This window comes from Phyllostomus hastatus, unplaced genomic scaffold (genome assembly GCF_019186645.2).
Source record: "Phyllostomus hastatus isolate PE091 unplaced genomic scaffold, TTU_PhHast_1.1 phas_contig_40, whole genome shotgun sequence".
NCBI lineage: Eukaryota > Metazoa > Chordata > Mammalia > Chiroptera > Phyllostomidae > Phyllostomus > Phyllostomus hastatus.
In genome coordinates, this window is record NW_025333872.1 from 59559118 (window position 1) to 59573657 (window position 14540).

At 41.7% G+C, this 14540-nt stretch overlaps 1 long non-coding RNA gene across 2 annotated transcripts in view; it reads left to right on the top strand.

Annotated features, from left to right (window-relative positions):
• The window catches only part of LOC123821642, a 67170-nt gene that overhangs the window by 11060 nt on the left and 41570 nt on the right, over positions 1-14540 (top strand). The window contains exon 2 of one of the 2 annotated variants that reach the window (XR_006786151.1): positions 5954-6156. The exons of the other annotated variant lie outside the window; for it this stretch is intronic. This is a non-coding gene — a long non-coding RNA (uncharacterized LOC123821642). The remainder of the gene's footprint in view (positions 1-5953; positions 6157-14540) is intronic. 2 annotated transcript variants of the gene reach the window in all.

A 14540-nucleotide genomic window follows, 5' to 3' on the forward strand; every position in this document is an offset into this window, starting at 1 on the left:
GGCTGCTGCATCGTGGCCAGGGTGGCCTAACCTTGTCCTTTCACTTTCGCTACAGAGCTGTTGGCTTTTTTTTTTTTTTTTTGAGCTGTTGGCTTTTAAAGAGTGCTTGTCACTGTATCTATGGTTCACCATCATCAGGGCAACCAGGAAAAATTTATGTGGCAAAAAATTGTATTTCATTACACTTTGGAATGAGGAAATATATGTGTAGCATATACTTATTATTTTTTCATTAAGGAACATTATCCATTCATTCAGCCTCTAAATATGTATTGGCAGCTACTATTGTGACAGACAGTCTAGGCACTGGGGATACAACGGTGACTGAAACAAAAGTCCCTGCTTTCTTGGAGGTTATATTCTGGTGGCAGATGTAGGAAATAAACAACATAAATTAGTGAGATATGTAGCATGGTGGGAAGTAGTTAGTGCTGAGGAGGAAGATGTTGTGGAAGTAGGAAGTGCTGAGGAAAAAAGCCAGGAAAGGACACTGTGAAATGTCAGTGGAGATGAGGTATGAAACGTTAGGTAACAGTTGAGGATCATTGTCACTGATAAGGTGCTTTTGAAGCACAGACCTGAAGGAAGTGACAGCCAGCTGTGAGCATGTCTGAGGGACAGTCTTCAAGGCAGGGTGGGCAGCAACTGAAGGTCCTGAGATGGGAAGGTGCCTGGCGTGTCTGAGGGATAGGTGGGTGGCCAGGATGCCGAGCTGGGAAAGGGCGGAAAAATGCAGAGATGTGGGGTCAGAGAGAACACGGGGGGGCGCTGTGTGGGGCCTCAGAACGCGGCAGCGACTTCGGTTTTCACTCAGAGTTAGAAGGGAAGCTGCCAGGGAGTTGGGGAAGAGGAATGGTAGGACATTCTACAACCCATTTTTATTGAGTGCTTCCTCTGTTAGATTCTATTTTAAATGCTTACTTGTTATTCTCACAGAACCTTATGAGCTAGGACTCACTGTCTTCCCTATTTTACAGCTGAAGAAACTGAAACCCCAAAAAGTTAAAGTTAGGAGGGACTTGGCCAAAAGTTAGACCCAGGTGCACTCTTAACCACCCCGTTATCCTGACCCCCCAGCTGCTTAAGAGAGTGAGTCCAAGTTATTTTCTTTTCTTTCTTGGTTGCTGTATTTCCGGGGTATACTTACAGCGAAGTTACCTCATGCCCATTCATAAATACAGAATTTTTTCACTTAAACTGACAAATATTCCCAGTATTTTTGCCTTTTTTGTTTATTTTGTTTGTTTGATTCCCCATATAACTGAAATCATATGGAATTTGTCTTTTTCTGACTGGCTTATTTCACTTAGCATAATACTCTCCACCCAGTATTTCGCTTTATGATTTCAAGGTGTTTTTTTTTTAAGCCCTCAGAATACCATATTAACAAACATGTCGACATGTCTCTCTTTAATTATGCAGACAGGTTTTATTTTGTTCCTAATATAGAGGTTGATTGGGAAAATTTTTATTTTATTGCTTACAACCTTACCTTATTACTGCCTAAATCACTACTATATGATTTGGCATCTATAATTTATCATTTTCCTCTGCCCTTTGATGAAATGCCATTTAAAAGCATTCCACAGCAAGGTGAACACAAGTCAAGCTTGCAAAGTTCTGGAAAAAAGAATTGTGGAATCATTAAAGAATAATGAAAGTTGATTTATATAGCATATAATATCAGGGCTGCCCAGTTTAACAAATATAATTATTCCAAGTCATTTAAAGAAGGCATCTATATTTCAGCACCTATTTTCATTGTCTTTTAAGGAATAACAGTAATAATCCTTTATTTATGTAAAGATGCTAAAAGCAAAATCTTTAATTCATTTCTCTCAATTTCACGAAAGCTGAGGCTGAAACAATAGACATTTTAAAATATAGGAAATACAGGTTCCTTTTACTGTTCTGAGGCTTTAACATGCCACTGCTGTAGCCAAGAGTCCTTGGTTTCTGGGGCCAACTGCCTTTTGCACGTTGATTTTCCAGACAGTTTCTCAGGAGTTGTTACTTTTGAGTAGTATCTACCGTGACTTCAGTCCCTGCAGGAATCAGGAGTAGCAGAGTTTGGGAACGAAAACATCGAGGGAAAGAATCTTTCCCAGTAGAACCATTCACTCATTCTCATTTTAGGTTCTAGGCAGACCACTTAGCTATATGTTCAGCTACCTGCAAACATATACCTCTTAGGTGCCCATGAGGAAAGGACTACAGCCATGACTTAAAAATAATAATAAAGATTTCTATCAGGACATTTTCAGTAAAATAGGTGATGTGTGAGAATGTGTGTTGTGCACAGGCACACACACATGCATACCATGTGCGTGTCCTCCCATATTTAAATATTCACGGCATTCAGAATAAGGGAGATGGTCCAAAAGGGTTTCTTTCTATTATTCATAAGCTCTAATTTTTCCTTCCAGCCCTTCATAACCAAAAGGACTAATAGTTCTGGGCTCAAGACCTTAGAAACCATATTACCAATTTTTGTGAAATAGGAATAAGAGGCATTTGGGGTAATAAATTTTATGGGGTAGCTATTTTGATGAAAAAGACTCTAAGTCACTTCAATTCACTTCCACCACGAGCATCCAGATGTGGTGAGCATTGGGTTAGGCACCGTGCAGGGAGCTGAAGAGACAGCACATGGTTCTTGACTTGAAACAACCAGATTAAATCTAACAAAGGTCTTTTGAAAGCAAATGGTTGAAAGGGCATGTCTCATGGCCAGGAAAACCACAGCAAAGTATTACAATTAGAAATAAATGCAACAGTGCTACATTTTTCCAGAAGGGTCAGAAAGGCAAACTCTTGGCCTTGAGCTGCCTCTCACCTCCACTGTTGCTGACCCTGAGAACAAGTCACTCTGGTCTCTGTGTGAACTCAACAGTTGCTGCCAAGTCTTGCCATTCCACTGCAGAGAAGAGCCAGGGGTTTTCACCAGAGGCTGCTGGCCAGCATCAGAGACAGAAGGAGGTTGCCGTGTTGCCGGGGGCTCTCCTGTGCCCCGGTGCCAGCTTTCTGTCTACAAAGGAAAATTCACTACACTCACTGAAGCCAAATCCAACATATTTTAAAGGCTCCAAAGACGTTTCATAAGCTGTTTTGCTACTAGAAGACTGAGCTCTTGTTTCCCAGATTATATTTTCTATTTTCTTAAGTTTTCAGCAGCACTTTTAATCCATGACACTCATGGGTGTACAAGAGAAACAATCCTCCTGTTTTCAAAATCAGTTTGAAGCTTACAACTGTGACAGCTTAGTACTTTATGTTGTGATTCATTGCCTTATACTGAGTTGGCCAAAAAGTTCATTTGTTTTTTTCCGTAATATAGTGCTCTATTAGGCTGTAATAGCACTTAGTTGTCTTTAACTTCATTCGAAACAATTTTGTTGGATTGTATGGTGACAGCTGTCATATCAGCATGCATTTTAAAAAACAGATAAAGATTGGTGAATTTTCATATACTCATTTTAATATTGAAGAAGAAAATAAGTGACATTTTCAGCAAATTATGCTCTATTATTTCAAGAAAGATAAAAACACAACTGATATGCAAAAAGAGATTTGTGCAATATATGGAGAAATTGCTGTGACTGTGAAGTTTTGCGCTGGAGATTTCTCCCTGGACGATGCTCCGTGGTCAGGCAGACCAGCTGAAGTTGACAGCAATCAAATCGAGACACTAATTGAGAACAATCAATGTTATACCATGGGGGAGATAGCTGACACACCCAAAATATTCAAATCAAAAAGGTATTGATGAAAATGAAAAATGTGTCTTTTATTATATGAAACCACATGAACTTTTTGGCCAACCCAATACTAACTTCTGATTAATTTTTTAAATGTTCTTTAGATAATTTGTGTGGCTAACTTATGTGATTATCTGGGAATTTGGGGTTATGAAGTGAGGTGCCCAAAACAGCTGAATTTGATGAAGATGTCATGACTCCTGATGTCTTGAACAGTATTTTGCTCTTTGACAGAATCTAAAATCTACCTGTCTTTCAAGGTTTAGCTCAGTTCCTGCTGCCTGCCTAAAACTTTACCTGACAATTTAAGTTCTCATTGAGCTCTTTCCTCTGGGACCACCTAAAGCTCTATTTTCTGTGCAGCTGTTAGGGCATTTAGATATCTGATCATACACCATCATTTATTCACTGACTTTTTCCAAGTCAAAGGCCATGTGCTCTGTCTCTTCAACTCCCTGCAGTGCCTAGCAGAGTGTTGAGCACATGTGGACACTCCATGGTAGAAGTGAATTGAATTGACTTGTGCCCTTTTAAATCATTTCCCCTATTATCATATTTAGGGCTAGAGTCTGAATTGTTGTCTTTTATTTCTTCATTCACTATCTGTTCCTTAGTGACTCAGGAACATCTTGGAGGGGGCTGCAAGTTGGACTGCTCCTGGAATAGGTTTGTCACTTGTGTTTTTTGGCTTGGACATCACTATTCTGCACCACCCACAGAAAATGGGAGGTAAATTATATTTCTTATGTTGTAGCCATTGGGGAATTACCAATAAGTTTAAAGAGGAAAAATAAGTGAATGGAACAGAGAAAGAAAAGAATTGTTTAAAAGGGTGAAAGGAAAAGAGATGGCGAAGAGGCAGAAAACAAAACAAAGCCCCCCAAAACCCAGCAATCCTGCTCGGTGATGTAAATATATTTCCTTTTTAAAACACAAAACATACAGAGTCCTTGCAAGTGCATTTAATGGATGATTACTTGTACATCTTAAGAATGTTTGTTCCTTAGGGAGTTGTATGCAGAAACAACTGCCTTTCCGGTTTGAATGAGGAATAAACTGGAAGGGCAATTACTTTGGGGGAAAGTAAAAGCCTAGCAACACTGGCACATTGTATGTGGCAGTAAGAAATGACAACTCAGAATGAGGTAGACTTCTCTCTTATGTGATCAGCTTGCTATGCCTTTAGCAAGTCCATGAAATTTTGCATTTTATAGGCTGAGCTTCCCACTGGCAGCAACTGAAGCAGTTCATTATGCACATCTGTCACGTGACCCACTTCATCAACCAAATGGAACTGAGAGAATAAGTCACCCTAACAAGATCCTTCAGTACACTCTTAAAAACTACTTACAGATGTACTCTTCCTCCGAAGGGGTACAATGAGTTTCCTTGTACTGTGCCACATGATACAGGAAATGCATTATCCCCACACAGACTCAGGACGACCAGGAGGAAGCAGATGAAAAGAAAGCAGCTCACAAAAGCACACACAGCTTTTGCAAAAGTCCTGAGAGGGCCTCATCCACCAATTTGTGATAACAACAGATAAAATCCCAGGCCTGTGAAGCTCAGTTCATTACCAATGCTAATGTCCACGCAGGGAAAGGAAACCGCATCGGCATTCAGCATCCACAAAAACCCTGCTAATGCTCTTTATTTATGTTGTCACTGCGTCCCCTCAGCAGTGTGCCAGATCTCTATTTGTGTTGTGACTTCAGCTACTTTAGTGCTTTTGTGACTAGCTATATACCCACAGGCGATATGTGCTTTCCCGCTGTGTCTGGTGAGATAAACAGCCACATTTCTGATCTTGAATCAGGAACCATTTTGTTCACATTCAGATCAGGTAGAATGAATGTTTCTGTAGGTGAGTCCAAGATTAGATTCACCTGCGATTATTAAATCTTTCTAATTCAGTTGATGTGATCAACTTATCATTCAGTCAGCCAACAAACATCTATTGAATACCTACCATGCTCTAGGCATTGTTTTAGGCACTAGAAATTAACAGTGAACAGAGTTCTACCACCATAGAAATTGCATTCTAGATGGAAACAGGGGAGACAATGAACATATAAGTATGTGGTATGTCAGTCAGGGTAGGCTAGGTTGTTTATAGCAACAAACATCCCAATGGCTCAGTGGCTTAAGACAACATTATTTATTTCTCACCAGACACTCTATGCTCTTTGCAGGTCAGCTGGGGGCTGTACTCTGTGCAGCTTCACCCAGGGACCTAGACCGTCTGGCATGTGGCTCATCTCAATGGCAGAGGGAGAAGACAGAGTGGTCAATTGCATATTGGCTCTTAAAGCTTATGCCTGAAAGTGACACAGGACACTTCTACTCATATGTCACAGGACAAAGCAAGTCACATGGCTGCACCCAACTTCAAAAGGTGAGGAAGTGCACTCATACCATGTGTTGGGGAAAGCTGGACACACTCGGTGAGCAGAACTGTCCCAGATGATGACGATTGCTATGAAGAAAAAAGCCAGGTGAAGGAGGTGGTGTCTAGGCAGGTGGTTTCTACTTGACATTGATGGTCAGGAGTGGTCTCTCTGGTAAAGTGACACTTGAGAGAAGACTTCAGGGGTGAGAAAGAGGGCCACTGGATGGGGGCAGGGCAACTTCCTGCAGAAGGCAGAGCAAGGGAAAGGTGTGCCTGGCCTGTCTGAGGAAGAGCAAGGAAGGTGAGGTGGCTAAAGGGGTGTGAGCAAGGGGAAAGCCATAGAACATTAGATCAGAAAGATAACAGACTTGTGGGGCCCAAGGGCAAGAGCCATTGTAGATTTCTGTGTAAAGACAGACTCTGAGTTAGATTTTCAAAGAATCCTTGTGGGTGCTTTGTGGGAAATATACTAGGGGCCAAGGGTTCAAGCAGGGCGTAGTCAAGAGGCTCCTTCAATAATCCAAGTGAGGGCAGTGGTCAGGTTGTAGATAGAGTTTGAGAGCAGAAGCAACAGAATTTTCCAATGTATACATGTAAGAGAAAGAGAGGACTCAAGGATGACTTTCAATGCTTGTTTCTTCTTGTAATCCCTGGGTATGCCTAAGGACTGCTTCATATGATATTTGAGAATCTCCAAACTTGGCAATATCATTATAGCACATGACCCCCCTGTCAGTGAGTACAGGGTTGGACAGCCAAGTGCAGACGTGGATGCTGGGCACTCAGCTGGGTTCACGTACCAGCTAAGGGACTTATGACCTCTCATTAGCCTTATATCTGGTCTCTCTTAGGGTTTATGATCCAAGTTAATTTATATCACCAGAGAAATGAGATTCATAATTACAAGCAACATAGGAGCTGTGACTGAGTCATCCTAACCTCATCCCACTTCTCCATTCCTTTGTGAACCTTAGATGTCACTCCCAAGGAACCCAGCTACTGTTACAGGGTGCAGCCAAGAGGGGGTACCCCAAATAGGCATTTGAAATGGGGTCCAGAAGTCAAGGTGTCCAGGAGATTTTAAGATGTCTTCACCCCCACTCCCCAGGTGTGGGTTGGGGGAAGGGACAAATGGGGCAGGGCCATTGAGAGCTGTTTTGCATAGCAACAGCCTTGCAGCTAACCTCTGGTGTGGTCATTTAACATATCTATAGCCTTTGGCTGGTCACTTAGATATGTTAAATAGTTGTGGCCAGGCTCTGAGCCAGGGGAATGGAAGTAACTTCCCCACCAAGATGTAACTGGGGGGCAGGTCCCCCGAGTTACAGCACCTACATGGGAGCTTGGAGAAGATTGGCTCCAGGACATGGGGCCACACCTGCCCAGACTCATGATGGCAGTCCAGTAAAGCTGGAAGGGTATGAGTTCTGGCATGTGAAGCCGAGTGTGGGAGGAGTCGGAAATGGGGCTGCAGAGGAAGATTGGTGGGGGAATTTAAATCGAGATGCAGCAGCCATTAAGGGAGAACCATGCGCAGCCCTGCGAGAGAGAACCACACAGCTTTAGCAGAGTGAAGACTCCCGCGGCCCTGAGGGAGAGAACCATGTGGCCTGGACAGAGTGGAGACTCCCGCAGCCCTGAGAGGGAGAACCACACGGCTCTGGCAGAGTGGGGACTCCCGTGGCCCGGGGAGAGAGGACCACGTGCCTTTGCCAGAGTGGGGACCCCCCGCAGCTTTAGGAGATACGGTACTCTGGACTGGGCAAAGGGGGAAGGAAGGAAGGAAGGACTGTGTCTGTTTGTGAGTGTTTTAGGGGACTTTAGGATTTTTGATAAAGACCTAATGGTCACTACTTTAAGTTTGTATAGCATTAAATAAACATTTCCTTCCTTTTCACAAATCTCTGGCATTGAAAGATGTCTTTCCTCTGGCGGCAGACATGACGGACCTGGGGGCTTTTTTTCAATAATAGTATATCGTCCCAGGCCCCCCTTGTTTGTTCTGTAACACTACTACGGCACGAAGTCTACCCTCCATGGATGCAAGGACAGTGATGTGTCAACTCCAATTCTCCTGGAAATTGGTTGGCTAGACATCTTAAGAAATACAGTAAAGCAACATAAATAGTGTGTCCCCTCTTTCTGCCCACCCTGTCTTTCTGTAACATTACTCTCCCCAACGCCACCATCCAGTAAATGGCAGCTAGGCCTTCTCTTTGGCCCTCTCCCACACAGCAGAGCAGGTTGAATGAAAAGTTTGTCAACTACCATAAGCTAATAAATACATAAAGGGCAGTGATGCTTTTAAAAGCTATATTGGGGGGGCATTTGTACTCAGAAGCATTTCTTCATTCAGCAAACCTTGACTCCCGTGTGTGTCAGGTGCTCCTTAAGCACTGGAGACCCAACCATGAATAGACTATATAAATAACACATATTGTTGAAAACTGGGAAAGTGTAGAAAAAAGTATTAGGAGGAGATGAAATTTCCTCTAATTCACAATTGAAACATAACTGATACTATCATTTTTTTGCCCAGTCTTTTTCTAAGCATATATATTCTTCCTTCCTGATTTTTTAATATAGTATGTACCTTTGGACTTATACTGCACATTTTTTCTTAGCAATGTTCAATTTTTCTTACAAAAATAAATCATAGCAGATGCTCAGTAATATTGGTTGAATGAATGAAGCAATTATAGAAACTTAATAAATTACAGAGAAGCAAAATTTTTTGAATGAAAATCAGCAGTAATATCACTTCTAAGAGATAGTATCACTATTAGTAGTTTGGGTTGTTCAATATGGTTTTGGATGACCGGCATATTTTTACATTGCTCCACAACAAATGGTTTACTTTTTAAATGACAACTTTCTCTTTTCTTCCCCCATAATTTCAAAAGCAATATGCCAGGGTGGATATTTGGGAAAATACTGAAAACTACAAAAGGAAAAACCAGAAGTTGTTCATAGTCCCACTATCCAGGGACTGCTACTACTAACATGTTGGGCATTTTTTCTGCTCTTTTCTCTGAAGGTTAGTTAAGAACCTGGGCAAATCACTTAGCCTCTGTGAGCCTCAGATTCTTCATGCATAAAATGAAGCTAGCAATACCCACTTTGTAAGACTGGTGTGATGTTCAGTAAGATAAAGTACACAAACTGTGCACTCCAGTATCTGACACATAATAAGTGCTCAATACAGGAACATTTACAGCTGTGTGGCCTGTACTGTTGTATAGTTGGTCACACTTTATACATGATTTTCATCTCTTTTTAAAACTTAGTATTGTTACATTTTAAATTATGATACAATCTCAAATTTTGAGAAAATTTGCAAGTACTAAGACCTTTTCTTTGCCAAACCCTGATGCGTGGGTCACCGGCCAGCAGTGATCACGGAACACTGTGGATGGCTCGTTGAAACACTAGAAAAACATACACAGAGACAACCAGGTCCTGTGGGGGAATAGGAACAGCAGGGCCACTCCTCACATGGGGAGTGCTTGGCCACCCTCTCTCCTGGAGGGCTCCATGGCCACCCTCCCTGGTGGGGAGAGTGCCCTGTTCCCCCTCCAGAGAGGCTTTTTATCGGTTTCGTTTGCATAAGAATTCAGGTAAAAGCTCATTACTCATTGCTAGGAAGTAAGGATCAAACCATAGAAAACAAGGAGGTCTGAGGGCCTATTTTGAGTCAGGGTCAAAGAGCTGTAAGACTTTTAAAGAACAAACTAACTTCCTCCTTGGACCCTTCTCATTCAACTGAGAGCATTCTAAACAAAGAAGGTTTCACAGTAATTTACATATTCTTTCTTAGGCCTGATCACCCAGGGAACCCGCCCTTTTCAGCACAGAGCTGCACCACCCTGTCATTGTTTCAGGCTTAGTGGAGCAAGGGAACTAAGGCAACCAAGAGATAAGGAGGTTTTCTCCCAGATGATGAGGACTCAGGCTATGTCAAAGCCGAGGAGTGAGGGCCCATCACCCACTTTTGCTGTAGCCCCCAAAGTCCTTCTTTTGGGGGGATCCCACGTGATCGTGCCTGTCTTAGGTTGTTCCCCCCTTGGGGAATCTTACCTGTCTTTGGCTAACTGACCAAGCTTTGGGGTTCAGTTATGAATGAAGCAGCAGAAGCAGCACTCCTGCCAGGGAGATAAGCTTTTGTCTCCTGGCTGGCTTACAGTTCCAAGGGCGTTCCGTTAGCCTTAGCCTAGGCGGGGATTACAGCTTCTGATACCAGGCAGGGAAGTTCCCAACAAAACCCTTTGGAAGGAAGTTGCTGATCTGATTCCCTCCCATCACTCCTGAATACCTCAGTATTTCCTGAAACAGAGATGTTTCCCTACTTAACTCCAGTCAGAGCAGCAAAATTAGGAAGTTAACATTGATATATTGGAGTCTAATCTTCAGATTTCAGTCAAGTTTCTCCATGGCCTTATAGTCTACTTTATAGCAAAACGATTCCAGTTCAGAGCCACACCATGCAATTATTTCTCATCTCTTGAGTCTCCTTCAGTCTGAATAGTTCCTCTGTCTTTCTTTGACTCTCAGATCCTTGAAACTGAAAGAATATAGGGCAGTCCTTTTGGAGAATGGCCCTCGATTTGTGTTCATTTGGTGTTTCCTTATGATTGAGTTATACATCTGTAGGAATATGACACACTATGTTTATCAGGAATATTAGGTGCTCTGTTATTAGGTAGCACACCTGCTTTGGCTGTAGCAACCTGTGCTGGACCACCTTTTTACACAGACATGCCCCTCAGCCCAGGTGCGGCCCTGAAATCCCATGCCAGTCTACCTCTCTACAGCGGTGCCCTCTTCAGCCTGCCTGGTCTCCAGCACTCCACACTAGGCTATTCTTTTATAAGAACACTCTCCTTACCCCATGTGGGCTCTGAAACCCCATGCTAGGCTGCCCTCCATCCTTAACCCTCTTGGGATTCAACACTTTGCACTAAGCCATCCTCTCAGCCTGCTGAAGCTCTGACCCAGAGCCAAGTGGGTGCTCTGCAGGGATGTCCCTTTCATCCATCCTGTTTGGGCCTGACACCCGTGCAGGCCTTTCTCACGTGGGTTCCCTTCTCATCCCACTTCTCTGTGTTCTAATTCTTTAAAGATTTGTATATATGAGCTTTTCCTCAAACTACAGCAGTCTATGTACCTGTTATTGACGGCCTATTAGTGATGATGTGTTTCCATTTGATGATGATCTGAAAAATGTAATAAAATATAAGCTTATCTGGCTTACCTGGGGTGTTCATATTATAACCACATACTTGGAGTGTTAGTGCTTTGTGCTTAAAATTGAGGTGGCACCAAATGATGGTTGATGTGCCAATGTTTAACTTTTAATGTGTTAGTAGTCTTTCTTTCTTTTAGATGTACTTTCTTAGCAACTTTCAAATATGTAACACCGTATTATTAACTCTAGTCACTGTGCTATGCATTACAGTGTTGGCAGTCTTTAGATGGGCATTCCTGGTATCAACATGAGAAAAACATCTTGCCTACTGTTTGATAAAGGTTATATTTAATTACCTTCCAAGTTATAAAGCTAAAACTGTTCTTTTTCAATGATATGGTAAGATGTGATGAAGTTCAATCTCTTAATTTATTCAATAAATTAGTTCTGATTTTCTAGCATAAAAATAATCATGCTGCTTTAACTGGCAGTGACTACTGAGAAAAGAGCCAGACCGACCGAACGCAGAGACGATGCCTTCATGCAAAGTGAAGGCCGATGACTCACGGCGCCAACATAAAGGAACTTTCATAGTTCACGGTAGTTTAAATACAGAAAAATGGTGAGAAAACTGAGTCACTATAGGTCTCATGGTAGCATAGGTTGAACTCAAAAAAAACTAGGCAAAGTAGTCACTTTCTTCAGGTTGTAAACAGAAGTATTTGATTCTGTGTTTATATGAAATACCACTTTATGAATATTCTTCATTGAGAACTTTGTGTTAGAAGCTTTTAAAACATTATTTATCAATATTATATTTTGGAGAGCTCTATTTTAAAGTCAGTTGGACCAATTAAAATAATCAACCGATGGTTTCAAATGAATAACTTGATAGGAGGAAAAAATTACAATGATAATAACTGTGATTCAAATAACCATCTATCATGCCCAAAATCAAATATCTAAGTCAACAATTGAAAGAGAAAATACATAAAAGCATCTTATTATGCTTTTCTAATTAGGTGTATAAATTGTAATTAAACATTGGCTTTAGTTTCAGAAAATGTTACCACATTTACACTAAGTTGATGTTTTTATTTGAATTATCTGATGTTTTGTTTTTGTTTGCTTTGTAATTTTCATTTGTTATAGTTTTTTAAAATGGTAGTAAAAACACATAACATAAAACTTACCACTCCCAAACAAGATGGAGGCATAGGTAGACACACTGTGCCTCCTTGCACAAGCAAAAGGACAACAACAATTTAAAAACAAAAAAATAACCGGAACTGCCTGAAAATCAAACTGTATGGAAGTCCGACAACCAAGGAGTTAAAGAAATATTCATCCAGACCAGTAGGAGGGGCAGAGCCCAGCAGCTGGACAAAGAGGACTCGCAGCAAGGTGGTGGCTGGTAGACCAGGATGAGTGAGGCGACAGCTGGTGGAGCTGGCAGTCACACATTTGTGTGCAGATAAACTGGGAGGAACAACTGGGGAGTGAGATAGACCTCACAACCCAGGGTCCCAGTGCAGAAGAAATAAAGCCTCAAAACCTCTGAGTGAAAACACCTGTGGGGGTTGAGGCGGCAGCAGGAGAAATTCCCAGCCTCACAGGAGAGTTTGTTGGAGAGACCCACAGGGTCCTAGAATGTACACAAGCCCACCCACATAGGAATCAGCACCAGAAGGGCCCAATTTAATTGTAGGTAGTGGGGGAAGTGACTGAAAGCCGGCAGAGAGTTGAACAAGCAGCACTGTTCCCTCCTGGACCCCTCCCGTACATATAGCATCACAATGCAGCCATGTGGGTTGCCCCTCCCTGGTGTACACCTAAGTCTCCACCCCTTACTATGTGACAGGTGTCCCAAGACAAAAAAAGATGGCCCAAATGAAAGAACAGATCAAAACTCCAGAAAAAATACAACTAAGTGACTAGGAGACAGCCAACCTATCAGATTCACAGTTCAAAACACTGGTGATCAGGATGCTCACAGAAATGGTTGAGTATGGTCACAAAATAGAGAAAAAAGTGAAGGCTATGAAAAGTGAAATAAAGGAAAATATAAAGGATACCAATAGTGGCAGGAAGGGAACTGTGACTCAAATCAATGGTTTGGGCCAAAGGGAAGGAATAAACATGCAACCAGAGCAAAATGAAGAAACAAGAATTCAAAAAAAAAATGAGAGGCTTAGGAACTCCGGGACAACTTTAAATGTTCTAACATCTCAATCATAGGGGAGCCAGAAAGAGAAAAGAAAGAGCAAGAAATTGAAAACTTATCTGAAAACATAATGAAGGAGAACTTCCCCAAACTAGCAAAGGAAATAGACTTCCAGGAAATCCAAGAAGCTCAGAGAATCCCAAAGAAGTTGGATTCAAGGAAGCACACACCAAGACACATCATAATTACATTACCCAAGATTAAAGATAAGGAGAGAATCTTAAAAGCCTCAAGAGAAAAGGAGATAGTTACTTACAAAGGAGTTCCCAGAAGACCATGAGCTGATTTCTCAAAAGAAACCTTGCAGGCAAGAAGGGGCTAGAAAGAAGTATTCCAAGTCATGAAAGGCAAGGACCTACATCCAAGATTACTCTATCCAGCAAAGGTATTGTTTAGAATGGAAGGGCAGATAAAGTGCTTCCCAAATAAGGTCAAGTTAAAGGAGTTCAGCATCACTCAGCTGTTATTGTATGAAATATTGAAGGGACTTATCTAAGAAAAAGAAGATAAAAAATATGAACAGTAAAATGACAACAAACTCATAACTATTAAAACTGAACCTAAAATCAAAAACAAAAACAAACTGAGCAAACAACTAGAACAGGAACAGAATCACAGAAATGGAGATCACATGGAGGATTACCAGAGGGGAGGGGGAGTATGAGGGGAAGGGCACAGGGAATAAGAAGCATAGATGGTAGGTACAAAATAGGGGGAGATTAAGAATAGTATAGGAAATGAAGAAGCCAAAAAACTTACATGTACGACTCATGGACATGAACTAAGTGGGGCTGAGGGGAATGCAGGTAGGAGGGGGTGTGCGGGGCAGAGGGGAATAAAGGGGGAAAATGGGACAACTGTAATAGCATCATCGATAAAATATAGCTAGTTAAAATAAAATATAGTTTAAAAAACTTACCATTGTAACCATTTTTAAGTGTGCAGTTTGGTAGTGACTTGTAGTCAGCCACATTGTTGTGC